The 27,183-nt window shown below is 46.8% G+C and overlaps 1 long non-coding RNA gene across 1 annotated transcript in view; it reads right to left on the bottom strand.

The window, feature by feature from the left end:
* LOC143806585 (uncharacterized) overlaps positions 1-27,183 on the bottom strand; it is a 57,840-nt gene that overhangs the window by 26,873 nt on the left and 3,784 nt on the right. Inside the window, exon 2 of the long non-coding RNA XR_013221514.1 lies at positions 7,123-7,172. This is a non-coding gene — a long non-coding RNA (uncharacterized LOC143806585). The remainder of the gene's footprint in view (positions 1-7,122; positions 7,173-27,183) is intronic.

Here is a 27,183-nt window from a genome sequence, read left to right as displayed (position 1 = left end):
AAAAACTGAACTCCTCGTGTTTTCTCCCTCTACTAACCTACCTTCAGAGCTTTTCTTCACCCCCTCATCCGATCACTGGCTCGCTCTTCTAATCTGCATCTAAAAAAGAATTCGCCCTTTTCTTACTTTCGACTCTGCAAAAACTGTTAAGATACCTTCACACTAAACGACTTTGCAACGATAACGATAGCGATCCGTGACGTTGCAGCATCCTGGATAGCGATATCGTTGTGTTTGACACGCAGCAGCGATCTGGATCCTGCTGTGATATCGCTGGTCGTTGCTGAAAGTCCAGAACTTTATTTGGTCGGCAGATCGGCGTGTATCGTCGTGTTTGACAGCAAAAGCAACGATGCCAGCAATGTTTTACAATGGTAACCAGGGTAAATATCGGGTTACTAAGCGCAGGGCCACGCTTAGTAACCCGATATTTACCCTGGTTACCATTGTAAATGTAAAAAAAAAAACAGTACATACTCACCTTCTGATGTCCGTCAGGTCCCTGGCCGTCTGCTTCCCGCACTGACTGAGCGCCGGCCGGCCGTAAAGCACAGCACAGCGGTGACGTCACCGCTGTGCTGTGCTTTACGGCCGGCCGGCGCTCAGTCAGTGCGGGAAGCAGACGGCCAGGGACCTGACGGACATCAGAAGGTGAGTATGTACTGTTTTTTTTTTTTACATTTACAATGGTAACCAGGGTAAACATCGGGTTACTAAGCGCGGCCCTGCGCTTAGTAACCTGATGTTTACCCTGGTTACCCAGGGACTTCGGCATCGTTGGTCGCTGGAGAGCTGTCTGTGTGACAGCTCTCCAGCGACCACACAGCGACGCTGCAGCGATCGGCATCGTTGTCGATATCGCTGCAGCGTCGCTTAATGTGACGGTACCTTTACTGTTTCACTTATTCATTCACGTCTGGACTATTGTAACTCTCTACTAATCGGCCTCCCTCTTACCAAACTCTCCCCTCTCCAATCTGTCCTGAATGCTGCAGCCAGGATCATATTCCTCACCAACCGTTATTCCGATGCCTCAACCTTGTGCCAGTCATTACACTGGTTACCCATCCACTCCAGAATCCAGTACAAACTTATTACCCTCATCCACAAAGCACGCCATGGCTCAGCACCACCCTACATCTTCTCCCTGGTCTCAGCCTACCACCCTACATGCACTCTCCGTTCTGCTAATGACCTGAGATTAACATCCTCAATCAGAACCTCCCACTCCTGTCTCCAAGACTTCGCGTGCTTCGCCAATTAATTGGAATGCACTATCCAGGTTAATATGATTAATCCCCAATCCCCACAGTTTTAAGAGTGCCCTAAAAACGCATTTGTTCAGACTGGCTGTCACGATGTGACCGACCAGGTATGAAACAACCCAACAGCAGGTCGAAACCAGAAACAAATTCAAAATTGGATCGTGACAGTACCCCCCTTTCAATGAGGGGCCTCTGGATTCTCAACACTGGACCTCACCAGTAAACAACCTACAGTGAGGACGTCTCGATTCACCAGAGTTCACCTTGTCAGTCACCTGACCCTCAGGTTTACGGTGGGCACAGCACGATGGAGATGACAACGTAGGCGGCAAAAATATCCAGAGCACCGACCTGTGGAATGAGTTGTGTATGGGCATTACTGAAGGTAACTCCAACTGGTAAGTCCCCGGGCTGACAATAGCTGACGCCCGATAACCCTCGAACTCCAGATTCCAGTACCACACTTCCACCTGATATTTTTGGTGGACACCCATACGTATTCATTCACACACAGGTCCGGACCTGAACATTTATTTTCACGCATGCGTCTGCCACAAGATGGTGAACTCTTTACAGAACCGACAACAGAGGTATCCCCCTGTGTCACCAAACTCACACCCCCACTATGCACCGAGAGAACCACCACCCTCCTCTGACCCCTCCTCCTAAGAGGTTTCTGACATACCAGGATAGCATGTAGAGAGGGTAGAGTCTTGCCTCTACTCCCTGGAAGCACCTCTACTGCCCCCACTGGAGAAGAAGAGGCAGTTAGTAAAAGGACGGCAGAGATCGTAGCTCCCGGGCAGCAGTCCTCACACGACTGACCCCAGCTGACTACTTCCCTGGACTGTCAGTCTATGACCGGGTTGTGTTTTTTCAACCAAGGGATTCCTAAGACCATGGGAGTTAGTATGCCCTCCAAGATGTAGCATGATAGGGACTCTTCATGACAATCCCCTATACGCAGATGTATATTGTCTACGACTTGTGTAATGCTCCCCTGGCTGAGCGGGGCAGAGTCAACGGCCTGGACCCTTAGGGGTCTCGCTAGAATCCTACTCATCAGGCCATGGGTCTGGACAAAATGAGAATCCACCAAATTGACTCCTGCTCCACTGTCCACGAGCACCGGAATACTCTCAGTTACCCCACCAACAACCACCTCAGCAGGTAAGGTACACTGAGACGAGAAAATGGAGAAAATATACACTCCCTGGTCGCTTTCCTCCACACAACCAGGGGGACGCAGATTCTTAGGTGGAACAGGTATTTTGGTGCAAGCTGGACAGACATTGATAAAATAACCGATCTGCCAACAGTAAAAACATGCCCCCACACCACGGCGACCCACAGACAACCCAGTTTGGGAACCAACTCCTCCCACCTGCATGGGTTCATCCGCCTGGTCAGGTGTGTCCTCCTCCCTAGCAAGGACTACAGGGGGCACATTTGATGTATGCTTCTCCCTCAGGCGTCTATCCACCCGGATGGCAAGGGACATGGCGGCCTCCAACGACCTGGGGGCGGCGTACTGTACCAGAGTATCTTGCAGTTTAGGGGACAGACCCTCACAAAATGGCTCCAAAGGGCAGGGTCATTCCACTGTGTGTCAGTGGCCCACCTCCTGGACTCTGAACAATAATCCTCAGCCGGCTGGCCCCCCTGCTTGATCTTATAGAGTCAGGATTCCGCCAAGGAGACGCCATCCGGATCACCATATACCAAAGCTGCAAAAAACTCGTCCACTGACCGTAGAGATGGAGAACCAGTCGCCAGGGAGAAGGCCCAGGATTGGGGATCACCCTTAAGAAGGGAAACGATGATTCCCACCCATTGTTCCTCACTCCCCGATAAACGAGGCCGGAGCCTGAAGTATAGCTTACAGGCCTCCTTAAAAACCAAAAATGTATCTCTCCCTCCAGAGAACCTGTCAGGGAGAGATGTTTTGGGTTCTGGTTGAGCCTGTACCTGAGCCGAGGCCTAGAACCCCAACAACTGCTGCAGCTGCTGCACCACCTCACCAAGCAGATCTTTAAGCTCAGTAGTGAGTGTCTGGAGCAGTTGGGCAAAGGCCTGTATTTGGGCCATGGCTCACCAGAGATAATGTGACGGTCGGTGTTAATGTCACGATGTGACTGACCAGTTATGAAACGACCCAACTGTAGGTCTGCCACAAACAGCACAACAAACGAGAACATCGGGAACACAATTACAATGGTGGGCCCTGTCGGTAGGGACTGGGGAAATGGGCACCTCCTGCACTGGCCTGCAGATGTGCCCTGGTCTTGTTATCGTCCCTATACAGGTTCTTTCACCCCCGTCGCCAAACAGGATACCTAGTCCCTCACTTGCCCTGCACTTATCCCTACATAGGGAACTGGCAGGTGAGAGCACTGGTCCCACCGCTGCACTAATACAACAAGGGGTAAGGAAAGGCAGACAAGGTATAGGCAAACAACACTTAGCTTTTTGCTGCAATCACAGCACAGCGGGAAGAAACACCAGATTCACCTGACACAGCAGAAGAACTGTTCCCAGCAAGCGCCTTCTACCAAGCTTGGTCGCTGCAGGATGAACTAACACTGACAGTCAGCTGATGCACCAGGTGACCTCTTAAAGGATGGTGGGAGTGGTCACCACCAACATCAGCTGACCCAGCAGCAATACAATAACACTAGCGGCCTTGGGGATGCCTACTGCATTAACCCCCAATGACCAGAAAGGAAAAAAGGTTTTAAACTGAGGGAAACCAGATCTGCCGCAAATCCAAAATTGGATCGTGACACTGGCCTACTGCCTCAATGCATTAACCTAACTATCCCTGTGTGGCCCATTCAAAAAACTTAAACCATAATCAGGTTCCTCGCATCATGTTCTCATACACTTTATGTAGTTAACAGTCCTCTGTGTCTGTACTATTACATATTTAGGCTGTTAACTGGTTCATGCAGCATTACATGAACACCCGATCCTTACACTATGGCTGGTCCGGACAACAAATGCAATTGTTACCATCCACCTCTCGTGTCCCCCCTTTTTCCTCATAGATTGTACCTTGTGAGCAGCAGGGCCCGCACTCCTCTTGATATCTGTTTTGATCTGTGTTTATTGTTACGCTGTAACGTCTATTGTCTGTACATAGACCCTCTATAATGTAAAGTGCTGCGGAATATGTTGGCGATATATAAATAAAATTATTATTATTATTACTAGGTTCACTAAATGCTAAAACTGACCTGCCATTAGGATTCTCCAGGTCAATACAAATTCATAGACACCAAACATGTCTACGTTCTTTTTTATCTAGGTGGTGAAAAAAGATAAACTTTGCAAAAAAAAACACAATTGCGCCATTTTCCGATACCCGTAGCATCCCCATTTTTCGTGATCTGGGGTCAGGTGAGGACTTATTAATTGTGTGCCGAGCTGACGTTTTTATTGATACCATTTTGGTGCAGATACGATCTTTTGATCGCCCGTTATTGCATTTTAATGCAATGTCGCAGTGACAAAAAAAAAAAAAAAAAAGTAATTCTGGCGTTTTTACTTTTTTTCCTCACTACGCCGTTTAGCGATCAGATTATCGCTTTTTTATTGATAGATCGGGCGATTCTGAACGCGGCGATACCAAATGTGTATTTTTGATTTTTTTTTTTTATTTATTTTGAATTGGGCGAAAGGAGGGTGATGTGAACTTTTATATTTTCATTTTTTAATATATTTTTAAAACTTTTTTTTTTTTTTTTTTTTTTACTTTTGCCATGCTTCAATAGTCTCCATGGGAGAAGCTGTCATAACCCGATCGGCTCTGCAACATAGAGACGATGATCAGATCGCCTCTATATAGCAGAATTACTCACTTGCTAGGAGCGCAGGAAACAGCTTTAATTGAAATCAGGGACGCATTAGATTGATGTAATCGAAGTCAAGGACCCATCAGACTCATGAGGCCACCTTGACGTTGGTTGATGAGCAGACATTATTTGACCAAATTTTGTGCAAAGCATCTCCTGTATTTTTTCTGATATTCCAAAGCCATTTTTGCTATTCACATTTCATATATTTCTCAACATGCTTTAAAGGGAACCTGTCACCCCCAAAATCGAAGATGAGCCAAGGCCACCGGCATCAGGGGCTTATCTACAGCATTCTGTAATGCTGTAGATAAGCTCCCGATGTATCCTGAAAGATGAGAAAAAGAGGTTAGATTATACTCACCCAGGGGCAGAGTGCAGGCACCGGGAAAGGTCAGAGAGGCCCCGCGCCTGCACACTGCAGTACTTTGCTCTGTACGCCTGCGCCAGAGCCGCAGCGAGAAGACAAGAAGAGGACATCATCCTATGAAGATAGAAGGCCCCGGACCGGACCGCGACGCCCATTGGATTGGACCGCCCCCCCTCCCCAGGTGAGTATAATCTAACCTATTTTTCTCATCTTTCAGGATACATCGGGGGCTTATCTACAGCATTACAGAATGCTGGAGATAAGCCCCTGATGCCGGTGGGTTTAGCTCATCTTCGATTTTGGGGGGGGTGACAGGTTCCCTTTAACGCGATTGAGTGCAACCATTTTCGTATATTGTTAAATGACGCTGTCAGTGGTATTTAACTGATTAATAGCCGTGGGTGGATCACGATTCCATCCGCGGCTATTGCGGGCACATTTCAACTGTTCAAAACAGCTGACATGTCCCGGGAAAGATGCGGACTCACCACCGGAGACCGCATCAAAGGGAGGGAGTCCGACATCGGCGTACTATTACACCCAATGTCGGAAAGGGGTTAATAATAATTTATTATTAATCGGCCTTCAGCTTGATCTCGAGCTATGGCGACTTGATGGGTGAACGCTCTGTAGGAAGATCGATCTTTCGCAAGCCTAGATAGGTCCACCAGGGTCTTCTCCTCCGTTATCTTGAAAGTATCAGGCCATCGGGTTGCTAGTCTTCCTCTTCACCTTGTTCCTTCTATTCTTCTGACCATGATGTCCTTCTCCAGTGATTTCTCACTCTGGATGATGTGTCCAAAGTAGACAAGTCATAGGTTGATGATCCTTGCTTTGAGTGACATGTCTGGCTTGATTTGTTTCAAAACGGTTCTCCTTGCCATCCATGGTATCAATAACGTCCTTCTCCAGCACCATAGTTCGAAGACTTTGATTCTTCTGTCTTGTTTCTTTAGTTTATGGGCAGAAATCTGCATATCTATCTGCACATCTACTCTCTGCCTGCTGCTGCCAGGAAGCTACAAGTTATCAGCCTATTCTTGCTTCCAATTAGCACACCTGCTGGCAAACAAAGGGCCCTTTGTGTTTTGGGACTTGTGCAACCAGTAGCTGCAGGTGACAAAGGGAGGAATAGTAACTTGTACAGTAGGGCTATGTGCACACGTCAGGATTTCTGGCAGAAATTTTCCTGACAAAAACCGGACATTTCTGCCAGAAATCCGCATGCGTTTTTACCGCGATTTTACCGCGTTTTTTCCCAATGCACAGAATAGCGGGAAAAACGTGAAAAAAAACGCAAAATTGACGAACATGCTGCTTTTTTTACCGCAATGCGTTTTTTTCACGGAAAAAAACGCACCATGTGCACAAAACATGCAGAATGCATTCTAAATTATAGGATGCATAATTTATGCATTTTTAATTAGTTTTCATAGCGTTTTTATCGCGAAACAACCTGAACGTGTGCACATACCCTAGGACTGGTTTTGGTGTATTTGTGTTCACTGAGGAGGTCTCACATACGGGGATGGCTCACAATGGCTTTTCATTTTTAGAGCTATTCCCAATTTTACCTGCGACTGCACGTCATGTCAGTGCATTAACAAATGTAGACATGCGATAGGTACTGTACTTACTGGTCACATCTTACATGTTTAAGATCCACTCCTAGTTCTTGAATATCTAAAAAAAATAAAAATAAGTCCATCAGAATCTGCAGTGTGTAACCAAGAACATCAAGTACTGTAGCTGGGTACACATCCTTCCTGCTTTCTTTTTTAGGCTATGTTCCCTTGTGAGCTTTTGATGTTGCAGATTAAGGCGGGGAAGTGAAGCAGTGGAGGTGCCCGTGTGCTGACCCCGCATCATGCCCCAGAACGCCACCGAGATACCAGCTTGTACTAGACGGCCACTGTCATACATCTCTCCCCTAAGGTGGGCAGACTGGGGGTATTATCTCTGCTGCAGATCTCAGAATGCTGAACTGTGTATAAACCACCCAAGTCTGATTGGACGCTTCCTGTGTGCACAGTGAGAAAGCTGCCAATCAGTGGTGGGGGCGGAGTTAACACAGAATAACCTGACTGGTCTACATGTAAGACCTAGTCCTGCAGTGATAATCTCCTGCTGATAAAACGCTGGTTGTATTAAAACTACAACACACAGAATAATAGGTTATACACATTAATATGCAATTAACCCCTTTCTGATATTGGGTGTAATAGTAAGCCGATGTCGGACTCCCCTCAAAATGAAAAGGTTGTAAAAAAAAAAAAAAGAAGGATATTCCACAAGCTAGTAACCTCTTAATGACATGCGCATATCATGTCTCCCCCTTTGATGTGGGCCCCGGCACTGAGACCACATCTTTCCGGGCTCATGTCAGCTGATACATACAGTTGACAAGTGCCCGCAACAGCTGTTAACTAGTTAAATGCCGCTGACAATCCCTGACAGCGGCATTTAACTTGCGCTTCCGGGAGGCGCACAGGAAATCCCACCCATCGGTACCACAGTCACGTGATCACGGGTCACCGATGGGTTGGCATGACAACCAGAGGTCTCCCGGTGGTCGGCGCTCATAGCAAGTGAGGATTTCTGCTACATACAGGCGATATGTTTCTAAAAAAAAAATTATATATTTAAAATCACCCCTTCACAATAAAATAAATCAAATATACACATATTTGGCGTGTGTGTGTTATTTTCATGTGTTGCTAGTGTTAGAGCAGGATCCATTTTATTTTGCTTGCCTCCATTTTGTATAAGTGTTATTAGAGGTCAGAAAAACAAGACATAATTCACTATTCTTCATTGTGCTGTTATCGCTGATTCCTAAGAACTAATTGTAGCAGGGAATGTCCTTGGTAAAATAACGAATAATGTACTGTGTAAAAATGTGTTTGCGAAACCGTAGGGAGGCAAGGGAGTAATACACTCCGACGCTTAGCCAATACATGGAGAATCCGCCTCCAACACAACAATGCATAAAAAGTGTGTGTGTAAGCTTATTAAAGACTAGAGATATTTCAGATACAGCCCTGGTGTACTGTGTCATGTCTCTCCGATGCCGTGACGTCATCTCTACAGTGGACTCAGAGAGTAGGTCGAGACCTGCAACAACAATTCTGGTGCCCGAACAGGGACCTGAGTGCTTCATCTGAGACCCGGCCGACTCCAGTAATGGACCAGGGGACTTCCCGGGACTAGTGGCATCACACAGCGCTGGGGTGAGAATACTGATTATATTCTGCCTACGTCATTCCACTTGTGGACGGATTTTTCCCTGCTTCTAGTCGACCGGGACCAGGTAAGATCAAGGGCTTTGCCCGGCTCAGGTACCCTTGAACCCAGATATTGACCCTCATTGTGTGGTTACTGATGACTCCACTGTTAGACTAAAATGATTGACTCTTTGTATGTTGTGCTTGTGGAGTGTTTGTTGTTTGTCTGTTCATATACCTGTGTTATCAATCTTGGAAGCAAGCTAATACAGTAACCTGTAAGCACAGTAAACCTATAGGTTTAGGACTAAAGGTACCGTCACATTAAGCGACGCTGCAGCGATAGCGACAGCGATGCCGATCGCTGCAGCGTCGCTGTTTGGTCGCTGGAGAGCTGTCACACAGACCGCTCTCCAGCGACCAACGATGCCGAGGTCCCCGGGTAACCAGGGTAAGCATCGGGTTGCTAAGCGCAGGGCCGCGCTTAGTAACCCGATGTTTACCCTGGTTACCAGTGTAAAAGTTAAAAAAACAAACAGCACATACTCACCAGCGCGTCCCCCAGCCTCTGCTTCCTGACACTGACTGAGCTCCGGCCCTAACAGCACAGCGGTGACGTCACCGCTGTGCTTTCACTTTCAGTTTAGGGCCGGCGCTCAGTCAGTGTCAGGAAGCAGAGGCTGGGGGACGCGCTGGTGAGTATGTGCTGTTTGTTTTTTTAACTTTTACGCTGGTAACCAGGGTAAACATCGGGTTACTAAGCGCGGCCCTGCGCTTAGTAACCCGATGTTTACCCTGGTTACCAGTGTAAAATATCGCTGGTATCCTTGCTTTTGCTGTCAAACACGGCGATACACGGCGACCTAGCGACCAAATAAAGTGCAGACCTTCTAGCAGCGACCAGCAATTTCACAGCGGGATCCAGATCGCTGCTGCGTGTCAAATACAGCGATATCGCTATCCAGGTCGCTGCAACGTCACGGATCGCTGGCGATATCGCCTAGTGTGATGGTACCTTAAGGCAGGAGGACATAGCCTACTCTAGGTGAGGAGGAAAGGTCCGTCTGATAAGTTTTCAGCCTGCACGTATACTAGCAATAGAATTGGGAACTAAGTACAGGGTTCCATAGTGCTAGAGAATTAGTCCAGAGTCCAGTATACTAGCAATAGAATTGGGAACTAAGTACAGGGTTCCATAGTGCTAGAGAATTAGTCCAGAGTCCAGTATACTAGCAATAGAATTGGGAACTAAGTGCAGGGTTCCATAGTGCTAGAGAATTAGTCCAGAGAATAGTCCAGAAGGGAAGGAATCCCAGAAGAGAAGCAGGTTAGTGTGCTCTTGAAGGCAGGAGGCTTCCACCCCTCAGGGGAATTAGATTCAGGTAAATGGCATGACTTCATGAAAACCCACAGGGTGCAACTGACAGTGGACCTCCGACTTACCATGTTGCTAGTAGCTATCAGCCATGGTCTCCCACAGAACAGATGTCTTTGACTGCCCAGCTGCCAGACATTAACCAACGACCTGTGACTTTTGCCATACAGTGTGGGGTGATACAGAACACTTACCAGGCAACCAGACAGGACATGCAACAGTTAGTGCGTTCAGCCCTGGGGGAAGCACCTTCCACCCGACTGACAGCTGAGACATTTAAAATGTACCCAGGGGGAAATGGTCCCCAAGACGGAGAACCTAACAATGCCAGGTCAGGGTCTGACTTTGTTGAGGCACTAGAAAAAGCCTGTAAGATTAGACAGGAGGAAGTATTGGTGCATTTAGAAGACTGTATACAGGACCCGAAGTAGCTCCCCATTCATTATTTCTACAGGTTGCAACAACGGTGGTCTGATATGGGTTATGGTGAAGATGATAGAACTGCGACACGTTTGTTAAGTCATGCATATATGCAAGGGATTGATAAGTATGTGAGAGAGAAGGTGATGGCAAGTAGACCAGATTGGAGATCCTGCCCCCCAGGCGATCTTGCCAAGATTGCACATGGAGTCAGTTTGGACTCACAGAAGCAAAAGACTAAGGTTCACTTTCAGAGGAGTGGACCCTCACAGAGAGGTGGAGGACGTGGAGGACCCACTACGGGTCCTAGATTGTGTTACGGATGTAAGAAACCAGGACATTTTAGGAAAGATTGTCGCACAAACCCATACCCAGATAAGGTTCCCACCCCTGCTACCCCCCCAGACCGACGAATAGGTAACTTGCAGCCTGCAACTGTGTCCTTTAGTCACGCTACCCCCCACCCCCGACTGTATAGTACAGGTGAGCCTGCCAGGAGGAACTACAGCTGACTTTCAGGTTGACATGGGAGCTGACAACTCAGTTATTACGCTTTCAGACTGTCCATTATCCTTCCGTGACACCACCGACTTTGTCATGGCCACACCTTTCAATGCGCCAACCCGGACCTTGGGAATGACGGAAACCATTCCCCTCTCCATTTGTGGGAAGACCATTCTGACTCAGTTAATGGTAGCCCCCAGGGGACAATGTAATTTGCTAGGTGCTGACTTTTTACGGAAACTACAGGCGGTTATTACTTACCATGATGACGGAACAGTGACTATGACCCCTCGACTTAAACCCAGTACCCTCTGCAAGATTATGGCCCTGGATGCAGCTGCAAGTACTGCAGAAAGTGATCTGCCCACTGCACCTGCCCTGGATCAACTCCCCACTGATCTGTGGGCAAAAGGCAAAACTGATGTGGGAAAACTCAAAGTTCCTCCCATAATAGTCAAATTGAAACCAGGGGTAGCACCACCCCTATTGCGTCAGTACCCTCTGAGTGCTGCTCAGGAGGCTGCAATAGACGCACAGTTACAAAAATTGCTGGAATCAGGGGTTGTTGTGCCTACACAGTCCTTTTGCAACACTCCCCTGTATCCAGTAAAGAAGGTTAGGGCTGGGGAGCCAATGAATTATAGAATGGTCCATTACCTCAGAGCAGTCAATGCCGCAACAGGACTGCTTGCTCCCTTGGTTCCTAACCCTCACACCTTGTTGGCACATATACCTGTTAACAGTATTTGTTTTTCAGAGATTGACTTAGCAAATGCCTTTTTCAGTGTTCCATTGCACCTAGTTTGTCAGTATCACAAGGCTGGCATGTTAAAGGAGTAGTTCTCATTCAGTATGTTGATGACCTATTGCTGTGTGCTCCTTCTCGTTCTCTGTGAAAAATGGCCAAAATCTCTTTACTCTTTTTTTCTCCATCAACAGGGGTGCAAGGTATCCAAACAAAAATTACAGTTTTGCTTAAGTACTGTTGTGTTTCTAGGACATTGTCTCTCTCCAGGGAAAAAGCACTTCACCCCTGAGCAAAAACAGGCTATCATGGACATGCAGCCCCCACGGAATTTGCAGGGCCTCCGTGTGTTTCTAGGACTAACTTCCTACTGTCGTCCATGGATTCGGTCTGCCTCCATCTTAATGCAACCTCTATATGACCGTATGCAATCTGTCCCCTTCTGCCTTACACCAGAGGCACTTGACTGTTTTTACTCTCTGAAATTATGCATTGTTTCTTCTCCAGCTTTGGGCATCCCCAATTATGCCTTTCCCTTTAACCTCTTTCTTCATGAAAATGCAGGACATGCTATGGGTGTGCTGACTCAGCTTCATGGAGACAAACAGAGACCTGTTGCTTATTACAGCGGCCGCCTGGATACAGTGGCAAGAGGAAGTCCCTCTTGTGTTCGGGCCGTGTTGTCTGTCCAGCTGTTGCTACACAAGTCTTCAGAGATTGTTTTGGGTCACCCACTGATGGTCCATACCCCACATGATGTACATAGTATCCTTAACCAAGTACAACCTGGCCACCTGTCTATGGCCAGACAGCTGCGACTTCAGTGTGCTATTCTCATGCCTACTAATGTGACTTTGAAAAGGTGCACTGTCCTAAACCCCGCTACTCTTCTCCCAGTTCCCATGGATCCAAATGGGGGAGGGGTAGGTGACATGGAAAAGGACACTCTTTTTCTTTCTAGAATGGATCCAGAGGAACAAGATCAGGTTTCCAAACCACATGATTGTCTAGAATTGATGTCTCAGGAAACGGCTGGTCTCCCTACTGTCTCTAGTGTGCCCATACCTAATGCTGATTTTGAGCTTTTTGTAGATGGATCCCGTCACCAAGATGACCAAGGACGCTTCTGTACCAGATATGCTGTGGTCTCAGAACATGAGGTAATCAAGGCAGAGTCAATGCCAGCTCATATGTGTGCACAAGAAGCAGAGCTCAAGGCGCTCACAGAAGCGTGCAAACTAGCAGAAGGCAAGACTGTAAATACCTACACTGATTCCAGGTATGCCTTTGGCATTGCACACGATTATGGGCCTATCTGGAGAGCCAGGGCTTTCCTGACAGCAAATGGCCACCCCATTAAACATGCTGAGGCAGTCCAGCAACTTATGAATGCACTACAGCTTCCCACCCAAGTAGGCATCATAAAGGTAAAGGCACATACCAAAGGCACTGATGGACAGGCAAAGGGTAACGCACTGGCAGACCAGGCTGCCAAGAAAGCAGCAAGCACTCCTGTAGCCTCTAAAGTACATCACCTAGACACCCCACCATCTCCACTTGTGTTGAAAGACATCTTAGCCCGGTTACAAGAACAGGCAAGTAAGGAGGAGAAAAATAGGTGGCAAGAGATAGGGGCTTGCTCTGATACCGTCACTGGACTATGGGGGAGGGGTGAAAACGTCTGCCTACCACAGGTACTGTACCCAATGATGGCACAGGTTCTGCACGGGAATGTGTACCACTCGAAGACGGCCATGTGTGACACCCTACAGAAACAATGGATTGCCCCCGGGTTTTCCACCTGCGCAGAAAGGCAGGTACAGAGCTGCATGATATGTGCCACACATAATCAGGGTAGGACAGTGAAAACTCCATCCAAACACACTCCCCGGCCCCTTTACCCATTCCAGAGACTGCAGATTGATTATATTCAGTTGCCTAGGGTAGGGACGTATGAGTATGTGTTGATCTGCATTGATTTATTTTCAGGTTGGCCAGAAGCCTACCCAGTTGCCAAAGCTACGGCTAAGATAACGGCGAAGAAACTGATGGCTGAGATCATATGCAGGTATGGAGTTCCTGAAGTCATTGAAAGTGATCGGGGCTCCCATTTTACTGGAGAGATCATGTCAGAGGTAATGGCAGCACTGGGGGTAAGTCAAGCATTGCATACTCCATACCATCCACAGAGCAGTGGAAAAGTGGAGAGACTAAATGGAACTCTTAAGCTTAAAATCCAGAAGGCAATGGCAGAGACTGGTAAACCATGGACAGAATGCCTTCCTCTAGCTTTGTTTTCAGTAAAGATATACCCCAAACAGGAAGACAGGACTGTCACCATATGAGATTCTGTTTGGCAGGGGCCCCAATCTTGGATGTTTCTTTCCACAACAGTTGCAGCTCAAGTACCAGGACTTGACTAGCTATGTGCAGGCCTTACATGGACACCTTGCCAAAGTGCATTTAACTGTCTTCAGTTCTCTTCCAGACCCAGACAAGGTTCCTGGACACCATCCCTTGGAGCCAGGAGACTGGGTAGTGATAAAGCGGCACGTCCGGAAGAGCCTGGTACCAAGATTTGACGGACCATATCAAGTGCTCCTGACCACAGCTACAGCTGTCAAGCTCGAAGGAAAATCTAGTTAGATCCACGCATCACACTGCAAGCGAGTTAAAGAACTCGACAATCGATAAAGGAAACAATGTTTTGGCTGGTTTCGATTTCCATGATATTATGTGTAATCGCATGGGACAGTCTAAATTCTCCAACATCCTTGAACAATAAGTTTGTGCAACATCACCGAAAACTGATAGATGACTTGTTGAGAAATTCCCAGCCCTTATCAGACTGTTGGATCTGTACGCATTCACTGTCAGCCACAAGTATCCCCTTCCTAGCTATCCCTGTGTCACCTGAGGAACTGCTTGCCTGGACTGATTGTTCTGACACACTTGCCAACAATGCCACGAACAATGTTCAGTTGTGGAACACTACTGTCGGACAGCTGGTGGTCAGATACTTTCTCTTTCCTAAACCCAGCCAATTGGTTTAAGGGGATCGGGGGCTGGGTAGCTGGGATTTCACAAAGCTTATTGTATATAGTTGTGATTGTCCTTATTGCATATATAGTGTTCAAAATAGTTTTTAAGTGTATCTCTGTATGTGCTGGGAGATCTGTGTTTTGTTTAAAGCAACAATATTGTTTTGCAGTAGAAAGAAATATTGTAACTTGAAGTTGGAAGTTGAAGGTGAAATATGGTGCCTAGTTTTAGAAGGAAACTTGTAAGTGATTATTTGGTTATCAGTGTGATTGAAAGATTGGTAAAAGATTTACCTGCTTCAAGTTGAGTGGTTGATATATAGCAAATTGAGGATCAACAGAGGAAGTGAATTCTGATTGTTTTGTCACGTTGAAAAAAAGTTGTCTATTACTATGACAAAAAACTGGATGTTTTGTGGTGCAAGAAGGAACTGAGAAAGTGACTGAGATTAATGTGTCGGGAAAGCAAACAGTTAAAAATTTGGGACAGAGGGTCTCCCTGCTAGATAATCAGTTTCTGTAGAAGAAGAAGAAGACTTTGAATTTGTGTGATGAAGGTTTTGTAGAAATTAATTAAGTCTGAGAACTGCTGTATTCCATTTCTGTGTGAAATTTCTAAAATACCTGATGGGAGGGAGGAGTCAAACATCTGCGCAATTGTTTTCTTCTGTGTTGAGGAATGCTGTGATTTTCTTATCTCTGCTATGGAGGGGGCATGTAGCTGCGTTCCAGTTTTCTCTGTATTTTCGGTCCTTGGTGTAGTATGCGCTGGGAAATTCTGCACTCACATAGCTGATGATGATATATACTAACAAATCCTCCGTCCAGGAAACAGTACAGCTTATTCAGAATAGTGAATAAAATGGGGGAATGTTAGAGCAGGATCCATTTTATTTTGCTTGCCTCCATTTTGTATAAGTGTTATTAGAGGTCAGAAAAACAAGACATAATTCACTATTCTTCATTGTGCTGTTATCGCTGATTCCTAAGAACTAATTGTAGCAGGGAATGTCCTTGGTAAAATAACGAATAATGTACTGTGTAAAAATGTGTTTGCGAAACCGTAGGGAGGCAAGGGAGTAATACACTCCGAAGCTTAGCCAATACATGGAGAATCCGCCTCCAACACAACAATGCAGAAAAAGTGTGTGTAAGCTTATTAAAGACTAGAGATATTTCAGATACAGCCCTGGTGTACTGTGTCATGTCTCTCCGGTGCCGTGAGGTCATCTCTACAGTGGACTCAGAGAGTAGGTCAAGACCTGCGACAACACTAGTCATACCGATGGCTTCAGACTGGTCACTGAACCCTCACTGACCCACTGCCTATTTTACATACTGAATATACCGTAATGTGTTTTGGGAAAAAATAAAATCACATTCGGCAGGCGGCGACACTGCAGCATGAAAGCATGTACAGTATATTGTCCAGATAATTGTTGTATTTGTTGATATAAATTTATTCAGAAATAAATAATTATCTCCCAAAATGGCGCTGGCTGCACCTGCGCAGTAGATGGATGCTACTGAGCAAGCACCACCGGCGCTATTTTGCTAGAGGAAAAAATATATATTTGTCTCCACCAAGATTGTGCCAGCGGCACCTGTGTTGTAGCATCTATTGGAGCGCCGATAGCTGCTACTACGCAGGCACGGCTGGTGCCATTTTGAAAATTTATTTTTTCTAAATCTATTTATATAATTGCCTTGTAATTGTTTCATTTTCTGTTCTGTCCAGATGTCACTGTGTCCCAGTATTCCAAGCGGAGGAAGTTCACAGACCGCCATATTGGGACACCCAAGTGATGGGTGTCTCAATATGGAAACGGCTGCTAATACCAACCTATTGCGCGGTGCCACCAGCGGAACACAGTCACACCACACACACACTTTCACACTGACACTCACACAGCCTCTTGCGCGGTATCACCAGCGGAACACCGTCACTAACACGCTGCCGCGATCAGCCGAATGATTCACTGACCGCCGCCATCTTTGTACAGGAGGAGCACATGCGCAGTTTTAATGTGACCGCCGCTATCTGTCTGCACAAAGATGGCGGTGGTCTGATTTACCTTGCAGCGTGAATTCCGCACAGGCGCAGTAAATCATTTGGCTGATCCCAGCGGCAGATGCGCGACGTGTCTACAGGCAGAGGAAGCCGGTCACATTAAAGGGGTTTTCCCACGAAAGAAAGTTCATTTCAAAAATTGTCTGTGTCTGACCGTGTACAGAGCATACCACATCTCCTGGGCAGGGGAGGAAGCAAAAGACAATACTGACATTACAGGAGGGGATCGCAGAGGATACATTTTGTGAGGTAAAATATTTCACTGATTGTTTTTAAATATTTAATAATATTTTACCTCACAAAATGTATCCTCTGCGATCTCCTTCTGTAATGTCAGTATTGTCTTTTGCTTCCTCCCCTGCCCAGGAGCTGTGGTATGTTCTGTACACGCTCAGACACTGACAATTTTTGAAATGAACTTTTGTTTGTGGGAAAACCCCTTTATAAAGCAAATATCAAGGCCATCATGGCTCCTCCTAAAAAGTACGCCAATGACACTGAAAGGAAAGCAGCAAAGGCACAACGTCGAAGACAACAATGGGCAAATGAAACTCGAAGAGCGACAGCATCGCTGGGACAAAAACAATGCATATAAGCGTAGGCGTCAAGCACATGAGTCCCCTGATGCAAAAGTCAATAGATTACCACAGGATGCCATTAGGCAACAACAGCGCCACATGCCAGCCCCCATCGTGACATTACCACCCTCCTGATGCAATAGTATCGGGCCTCCATCTAGTAAATTGATAATCACCAAATGCAATAATTAAAATGGATGCGATCACGCTACAGTGCAGGCGCCTGCCTGTGGCATGTGAATTTTATTGCTTCAAAACATTCTATTCAGTATGTAAAATATAGAGGGCTGGTCAGTGAGGGATCAGTGACCTGTAAGAAGCCATACAGATGAATAGCGAAGAAGACCACCACCACATGAAGACCCCCCACAGGATGCACCGGAGCACAAGTATATCATGAATTCAAAACTTAGAATAAAGATTACACAACAACCACAAGACGGATTTCATCAACCAAGGTATCATTGTAATCAGTATAACGGCGCCGACCTGACACTGTCTGTAGGTTAATGAGCACAATCCTGCTGACAGGTTCCCTTTAAAAGGTGAGCCTTTTTTAGCCAGGGCATGGCCAATTTTCTTCTGACATACTCCCCCTCTATAAGAGCCTTTTTTCTCACCGCTTTTTGTCGGGGCATATGCCTTTAATGCATTTTTTCTATATTGAAGGATAAACGAGTCTCAGTCATGGAAACCCTTTTATTAAAGGGAATTCTTAAAAGATTTGTATACGACTGAACTATTGATAACCTATGTGTGGGATAGGCCATCAATATGATGTACACTCAACACCCGTCACTAATCAGCTGACAACTACTCTGACAGCAGATGGGACTAAATGAGGTCTGGGGCAAAACATGGCAACTCTTTATAGTGCTTAGTTCTGTCCAGTGCAGTTTTCAGCTGAAGGTGGGACTACCAGGTGATAAACCCCCGCCAATCCCATAATGATGACCCATCCTACAAATAAAATATTAATAGTTCAATCGTGAACAACACTTTTAAAAAGGGGAACAGGTCATCTGGTTTTTACATCTGGAGGTAGTGGTATCGATTCATAGGCACTTGTCACCAGATAAAAATTATACTTTTTTTGCGTCAGATGTGCCAGTCATGAGAAATTTTGCAGAAAAACCAAATGCAAGTGAGTCTGGAAGAGCACTGGAGGGGGTAGGAGGGTGTCAGCACTCGGAGGAGTGCTCTACTCCTGGTACTTTGTAATCACACACAGCTGTGCAGTGGGAGCATATATGTCTGTCATTACACGCCTCACACAGGAGAAGCTTGATCTAAGCTACTGTAGAGGGCGTGTCACTTTTCCCCTGTGTGTTGCCTGCTTATGATTGGTCAACCTCATGCAGGGTTAGTACACACCCCCAGAGACAAATCTCTGGTAACGCCCCCTTGTATTTAAATCTAGACTTTACAAGTGAATGTCTCCACAACAGAGAAGAAATTTACAAATAAAAACTACATTTTAGTCTGTAGCCCCCATTCCATGGTGTGGCCAGTATAACATGCTCAAACTGGTGAAAGGTCCTCTTTAAACACAAATTTATTACATAAAAAAAAGCTTTTCAAGTTTTGGCAGTCGTAATTACACTGACCTGGAGAATCATGTTACCAGATCATTTTTCTCACACAATGAACATTGTAGAGAAGAAAAAAAAAAAGAATTGTATTATTTTTTTGTTCACCATTTCACCTCACTTAGAAACGTCTTCCTCATTTTCAGTACATAGTATAGTAAAAATAAATAGCGTCATTCAAAGCTAAAACTCGTCCACAGTAAAGAAGCCCTTATTCGGCTATACCTATGGAAAAATAAAAGGTTACGGCTCTTGGAAAATGAAGCAGGAGAAAATCATAAAAACCCCAAAAAGAAAAATTTTTCTAAAAGGGAAGGATTTAAAGGCAACCTGTCACCTCAGAAAACGATTTATCTGAGTATAAATAAGCATTATTCAACACTTTACTCCCTGGTCCACCCCCACCATTGCCCCACATTTAAAAAACAAGCTCAACCAAATCAGGCAAGTCTACAGCACAACCCCTACATCTAACAGGCCAATGCCCTTCCCCCATAACCTTCCTCCCCACCATCACTGAAAGCGAGCTTAGTAATTTCTCGCTACATGGCATCTCACCACTTGTGCACAGGATCCGATCCCATCCCACCTCCTGAACCTCACAGCCACGCTCATCCCAGCCCTAACCCATCTCTTCAACCTATCGCTAACCTCTGTGGCATGTTTGAAAGCAGAAGGGAAGACATCAATCACACCTTTACTGAAGAATCCATCTCTCGACCTGACCAGCTATCGTCCCATATCGCTGCACCCGTTCACCTCCAAACTCCTCGCACAGCATGTCCATACTGAACGTTCCACCCAACTCACTCACTCTTTGACAGCCTATAATCCGGTTTCTGTCCCCAACACTCCACCAAAACTGTCCTGACCAAAATTACTAACGAATTACAGCCAAAGCTAACAGACCGTTCTCTATACTCCTCTGTCTTCGACAGTTGACCATTTTCTCCTACTTCATATCTTCTCTTCCCTTAGGGTACCGTCACACATTGAAATTTTCATCGCTGCGACGGCACGATCCGTGACGTCGCAGCGATCGTATGATCATCGCTCCAGCGTCGTAGACTGCGGTCACACGTTGCAATCACGGCGCTGGAGCGATGCCGAAGTCCCCGGGTAACCAGGGTAAACATCGGGTAACTAAGCGCAGGGCCGCGCTTAGTAACCCGATGTTTACCCTGGTTACAAGCGTAAACGTAAAAAAACAAACCGTACATACTCACCCGTCGGTGTCCTTCAGGTCCCTTGCAGTCTGCTTCCTGCTCTGAGTGCAGCCGTACAGTGAGAGCAGAGCGCAGCACCGCTGTGATCTGCTCTCTCACTTTCCGGCCGGCACTCAGAGCAGGAAGCAGACTGCAAGGGACCTGAAGGACACCGACGGGTGAGTATGTACGGTTTGTTTTTTTACGTTTACGCTTGTAACCAGGGTAAACATCGGGTTACTAAGCGCGGCCCTGCGCTTAGTTACCCGATGTTTACCCTGGTTACAAGCGAAGACATCGCTGGATCGCTGTCACACACAACGATCCAGCGATGTCAGCGGGTGATCAAGCGACGAAAGAAAGTTCCAAACGATCTGCTACGACGTACGATTCTCAGCAGGATCCCTGATCGCTGCTGCGTGTCAGACACTGCGATATCGTAACGATATCGCTAGAACGTCACGAATCGTAACGTCGTAGCGATGGAAATTTCAATGTGTGACGGTACCCTTAGTGTCAAAGACCTTGCCCTATCCAGGATCTCTTCACACCTTAATAACCACACATTTAGTGTCTCCCATTCTTATACTACCTCCTCATCCACCCATCTCTCTGTTGGTGTCCCTCAAGGCTCTGCCTTGGGACACCTACTTTTCTCCATTTATACCTTTGACCTGGGACCAGTCCATGGCATAAAGTATCGCTTATACGCTTGCGATACTCAGATTTACCTCTCTGCTGTCCAGAATCCCAGTGTCTATAAGCCATATCCTCCTTCTCATTACGCTTCCTAAAACTTAAAGGGAACCTGTCACCAGATTTGGCCGATATAAGATACGGCCACCGCCTTTCAGGGCTTATTTACAGCGTTCTATAATGTGGACAAAACCAAACTCATCATCTTTCCTCCATCTCACCTAACCCCCTACCTGATCTATCACAATGAATGACATCATGCCATCCGCAGTACTGAATTTCAGCTGCTTCAGAGTAACCCTTGATTCTGCCCTGTCATTCAAACCGCAGAACCAAGCTCTCTCCGCCTCCTGCTGCTTCGAACGCAAAAATATTTAAAGAATCCATCCTTTCCTCAACTCTCAATCTGCTAAAACGTTAGTCCATGCCCTCATCATTTCCCACCTCGACCACTTCAACCTCCTCGTCTGTGGCCTACCTGCTTACAATCTTGCACCTCTCCAGTCTGTCCTTAAGGGTACTGTCACACAGTACCATTTTGATCGCTACGACGGTACGATTCGTGACGTTCTAGCGATATCGTTACGATATCGCAGTGTCTGACACGCAGCAGCGATCAGGGATCCTGCTGAGAATCGTACGTCGTAGCAGATCGTGTGGAACTTTCTTTCGTCGCTTGATCACCCGCTGACATCGCTGGATCGTTGTGTGTGACAGCGATCCAGCGATGTGTTCGCTTGTAACCAGGGTAAACATCGGGTAACTAAGCGCAGGGCCGCGCTTAGTAACCCGATGTTTACCGTGGTTACCAGCGTAAACGTAAAAAAACAAACAGTACATACTTACCGTATTTTCCGGCGTATAAGACGACTTTTTAACCCCCGAAAATCTTCTTAAAAGTCGGGGGTCGTCTTATACGCCGGGAATCGTCTTGTACGCCGGTGTATATGGTGGGTGGGGAGGGGGAGTGATCCTGATGACGAGGGGGCGTCTCACAGGAAAGTGAGTAATCCCCATTACCTTATCCTAGCGGTGCAGCGTGGGGGTGTCAGTGCTGGGAGCGGCGGCGGCTGCTGTGTTCTGGTGCGGCGGCTCCTCTTCTGTGTGGGGCCTCTGTGCTGTGAGGTGGCGGTGGCGGCGGCATATCTTTATCCAGTTGGGGCTCCTCCGGCATCTCCTTAGCCCTGGAGGCCCCGCCGCAACTCCATCGGTGCAATGTGGTGGCCTCCGGGAAAATGGCCGCTGCTCAGATTCAGATCTCGTGTCCCGAGATTTCGGGACGAGATCTGAATCTGAGCAGCGGCCATTTTCCCGGAGGCCACCGCATCGCACCTATTGAGCTGCCTCCGGGAAAATGGCCGCTGCATTGCACCGATGGAGTTGCGGCGGGGCCTCCAGGGCTAAGGAGATGCCGGAGGAGCCCCAACTGGATAAAGATATGCCGCCGCCACCGCCACCTCACAGCACAGAGGCCCCACACAGAAGAGGAGCCGCCGCACCAGAGCACAGCAGCCGCCGCACCAGAGCACAGCAGCCGCCGCCGCCACTCCCAGCACTGAGACCCCCACGCTGCACCGCTACGATAAGGTAATGGGGGATACTCACTTTCCTGTGAGACGCCCCCTCGTCATCAGGATCACTCCCCCCCCCCCCCAAAAGGCACATATTCACCGGCCCTATAAGACGACATAGGGTGTATAAGAAGACCCCCGACTTTTAAGAAGATTTTATATTTTAACTGGTAAAGTTGGGGGGTCGTCTTATACGCCCAGTCGTCTTATACGCCGGAAAATACGGTACATTCCGGTGTCTGTCCTCCAGCGTCTCAGCTTCTCTCCACTGTGTGAGCGTCTGCCAGCCGGAAAGCGAGCACAGCGGTGACGTCTGACGTCACCGCTGTGCTTGCCGGCTATGGCGCTTACACAGTGGAGAGAAGCAGAACGCCGGGGACAGACACCGGAATGTGAGTATGTACTGTTTGTTTTTTTTACGTTTACGCTGGTAACCAGGGTAAACATCGGGTTACTAAGCGCGGCCCTGCGCTTAGTTACCCGATGTTTACCCTGGTTACCGGGGACTTCGGCATCGCTCCAGCGCCGTGATTGCAACGTGTGACCGCAGTCTACGACGCTGGAGCGATAATCATACGATCGCTGCGACGTCACGGATCGTGCCGTCGTAGCGATCAAAATGGTACTGTGTGACAGTACCCTAACTCTAGTCCTCCCAAGATCTTCTCTCCTTCACACTCATACGTTTCTCACCCAATTGCCTCCAAGACTTCTCTTGAGCATCCCCCAATCTTCTAGAATTCTGTGCCACCACACGTCTGATTTCCTAATGTTGGAGACACTTTCAGACAACTTGAAAATGCATCAAGAAAGCTTACAGCCTGCAATAACCCAGCTGCCACCTCACCACCACCAAAGTTACCACCGATGATGCTGCAACCTCCCCATCACCCTGCAGACTGTAAGTGTGCAAGGGCAGGGCCTTCTCCCCTATGTAGCAGCAGGGCTGTGGAGTCCATTTTTGTGAAGTCGGAGTCATGGAAATTGAGGAGTCGGAGGTTTGGCTTACCAACTCCACAGTCCTGTGTAGCAGTCTGTCATTATTAGTTTGTTCATCGTAATTTACATTTTGTATGCAAGACCTCCTCACGTACAGCCAGCACCATGGAATCAATGGTGCTCTCAAAATAAATAATCTGCAGGCTACAATGCTGATTGGCTGCCTTACATAAACTGCAGCTACTGGGAGAAAAGCCGGATTACTCACCGGTAATGCTCTTTTAATGAGTCCACGACAGCACCCCACTGGACAGCACCCCACTGGAGAGAGGGATCCGCCCCGCAGGAACAGGAAACCTATTGAGAAATAAAAGAGGGCGGTCCGCCTCTCCTCCTCAGTTTTGATTTCAGAGTACCCGGAGGACCGCCAGTATTAGGCAAATATCATTTATTTCATTCTTTAAACTTATTTGCTTATGATTAAAAGGAATTTACTCAATCAGTATTATATTGATCTAGGGCGGGATGTAAGAGGGTGCTGTCGTGGACTCATTAAAAGAGCATTACCGGTGAGTAATCCGGCTTTTTACTCTTCGCCACGACAGCACCCCACTGGAGATCTTTCAGAGACCATCACCTAGGGAGGGGACCACCGTGCTGAGGACAGTCCTGCCAAAGTCTAGGTCAGAAGTTGACGATAGGTCTAGCCTATAGTGGTTATAGAATGTAGAAGGATTTGACCACGTTGCCGCCTTACATATAGTTTCAATCGGGACGTCTCCCCTCTCTGCCCAGGAGGATGCCATCGCTCTGGTGGAGTGTGCCGTTATGCCTTCCGGAGGGATTTCTTTCCTCGCGGAGTAAGCCAGTCTGATAGATTCTCTGATCCACCGGGATAAGGTGCTTTTTGTTACTCCATGACCCTTCTTGACACCCTGGAAGGAAATAAACAGAGCCCTACTCTGTCGCCAGCTGCTGGTCTTTTCAATGTATTTTAACACTACTCTTTTAACGTCTAGAGTGTGATATTTTTGTTCTTTAGGAGTGGATGGATTACTGAAGAAAGTGGGCAAGATTATTTCTTGTGACCTGTGGAATTTTTTCGCTACTTTGGGTAGATAGGAAGGGTCTGGTTTAAGAATTAGTTTATCCTGAAAGGTTAACAAAAAAGGTGGATCTATGGAGAGTGCTTGGATGTCACTGATTCTCCTAGCTGAAGTCAGTGCTACCAAGAGGGCCGTCTTTAGTGATAGACATTTAATTGATATTGAGTCTATTGGCTCGAATGGAGAGTCTGTTAGGGCTTGTAAGACTAAATTTAAATCCCAGGGTGGAATCCTAGGTATGTTAACTGGATTCATTCTTTCGCAGGCCGTAATAAATCTGGATACCCATCTATCCCCCGCGATGTTATGGCCATAGAGGGCTCCTAGTGCTGAAACATGAACCTTTAAAGGTGTTTACAGTTAGACCCAGTTCTCTCCCTTTTTGAAGAAATTCCAAGATAGAGTATATAGGAATTTCTGATGTATTGGTAGATGTATGGAATTGCAGGAATTTTTTCCATACTCTCGTATAGATTTTTGTGGTGGAGGGTTTCCTACTATGGAGAAGTGTATCAACCAAACCCCCCGAGAACCCTCTTGACCTTAGCATCTGCCTCTCAAGTTCCAGGCCGTCAGGTGAAGATTGTCCACCTGAGGGTGGAAAAACGGACCTTGGAAGAGAAGATTGGGCGTTGAGGGGAGGACCCAAGGATCTGAGATCGACATAGTCTGTAGCCACGAGAACCATGGTCTCTTGGGCCAGAATGGAGCTATCAGTACAACTCTCGCCCCTTCCTCCCTGATTTTGCGTATGACTTGAGGTAGCAATATGATCGGAGGAAACGCGTACGCCAGACTGAACTGCCAAGGGGCTTGGAGAGCGTCCAGAATGTCCGGATGATCCGCTGGTGATAGGGAGGCGAATCTCTGAACTTTTCTGTTTCTTCTTGTGGCGAAGAGATCTATCTGAGGACGGCCCCAAAGAGATACTATGTCCAGGAAAATTTGTTGGTTTAGACACCACTCCCCTTGTTTTAGGGTGTGTCGGCTTAGAAAGTCCGCCTGCTGATTGCTTGCTCCTCTTATGTGCAACGCAGTAAGGGATGCTAGATGATTTTCTGCTAGATTTAAAATTTCCGTAGCAGAAGACATCAGAGTCTCTGATCGCGTACCTCCTTGACGGTTTAGATACGCCACGGTGGTGGTGTTGTCGGACAGGACTCTGACGTTTTTCCCCCGAAGCTGTGGGAGGAAATGGTATAAGGCGTACTTTACAGCATTTAGTTCTTTGAAGTTAGAGGAGCTGCAGCTTTCCTCTATGCTCCATGATCCCTGGCAATAATCATTCCCCATATGAGCGCCCCATCCATGAGGACTGGCGTCAGTGGTTATGGTATGAGATGGCGTTATTACCCATGGAACCCCACTCATCAAATGGTCTGAGTCTAGCCACCACTCTAAGGAAGTTAAAACCTCCTGAGATAAGGTTATTTTTGCATTTAGATGACCCAATAACCGTTTATCCTCTTGTAAAACTTGATGTTGCAGTGTTCTAGTGTGGTGTTGAGCCCATCTTACTGCAGGTATACAAGAGATTAAAGACCCTAATAATGACATAGCCTGTCTTAGGGATATATGTGGATTGTTTATTGCGGCTAGGACTTTGTGTCTGATCAGTGAAATTTTTACCTGTGGCAGAAGACACTTTTGAGATATAGAGTCTAAATGGAACCCCAAGAACGCTTGACGGGAAAGTGGAGTGAGTCTGGATTTGTCGGTATTGATTATCCAGCCCAGGCCCTGTAGAGAGGAAATTGTGTGAGCTAAACGGTCAGTACATTGAGTAGCTGAATTTCCTATTACCAGAAAATCATCCAGATAGGGCACAATCAAGGTTTCCTTCTGGCGAAGGTAGGCCATCACCTCTAGCATTATCTTGGTGAAGATCCTCGGTGCTGTTGAGAGGCCAAAGGGCAGGGCCACATATTGAAAATGATGAACCTCGTTGTTGATTTTTACCGCCACCCTGAGGAATTTCTGGTATCTGTTATGAATAGGGAGATGATAATATGCATCTTTTAGATCAATGCCCCCCATCATACAATTTGGGAAGAGGAGCTTTATGGTGGATCTAATGGACTCCATTTTAAAGGTATAATTTTCGATAAATAAGTTGAGTTTTTTAAGGTTAATGATTGTCCTGAAAGAACCGTCGGGTTTAGAGATTAGGAATAGGGGAGAGTAGAACCCCCTACCCTCCTGTCCCACCGGAACTTGGACTAGGACCCGTTTTGATAATAGGGTTTGAATTTCAAGCTCTAACGCCTGTTGCTGTATAGGCGAGCTGAAAGATGTTATAATATAAGACTCGTGGGGGACACGAGAGAATTTTAATTTAATTCCATCTCGGATGATATTTAAAACCCACGAGCTAGATGTTATCTTTTCCCATTGAGTGGCGAAAAACTTCAATCTACCCCCAACTGGTATATCCTCAGTATTTGTTATCTTTTGAGGGGTTGGGTCTTCTGAACATGGTACCTCTCTGCTTTTCATCTTTAGCGGTCCATGTTGTAGACCTATCCGTTTGCTTTCTTTTGCCAAACGGTCTCCTTTTGAAGGCTCTCCTATAAAAAGGAATGGAAGAGTCAGGAAAAGCTTTTTTCCTGTCTTTCGCCTTCTTTAGTATG

This window comes from Ranitomeya variabilis, chromosome 2 (genome assembly GCF_051348905.1).
Source record: "Ranitomeya variabilis isolate aRanVar5 chromosome 2, aRanVar5.hap1, whole genome shotgun sequence".
NCBI classification, from domain to species: domain Eukaryota; kingdom Metazoa; phylum Chordata; class Amphibia; order Anura; family Dendrobatidae; genus Ranitomeya; species Ranitomeya variabilis.
This window is presented reverse-complemented; position numbering and strand designations above follow the sequence as displayed.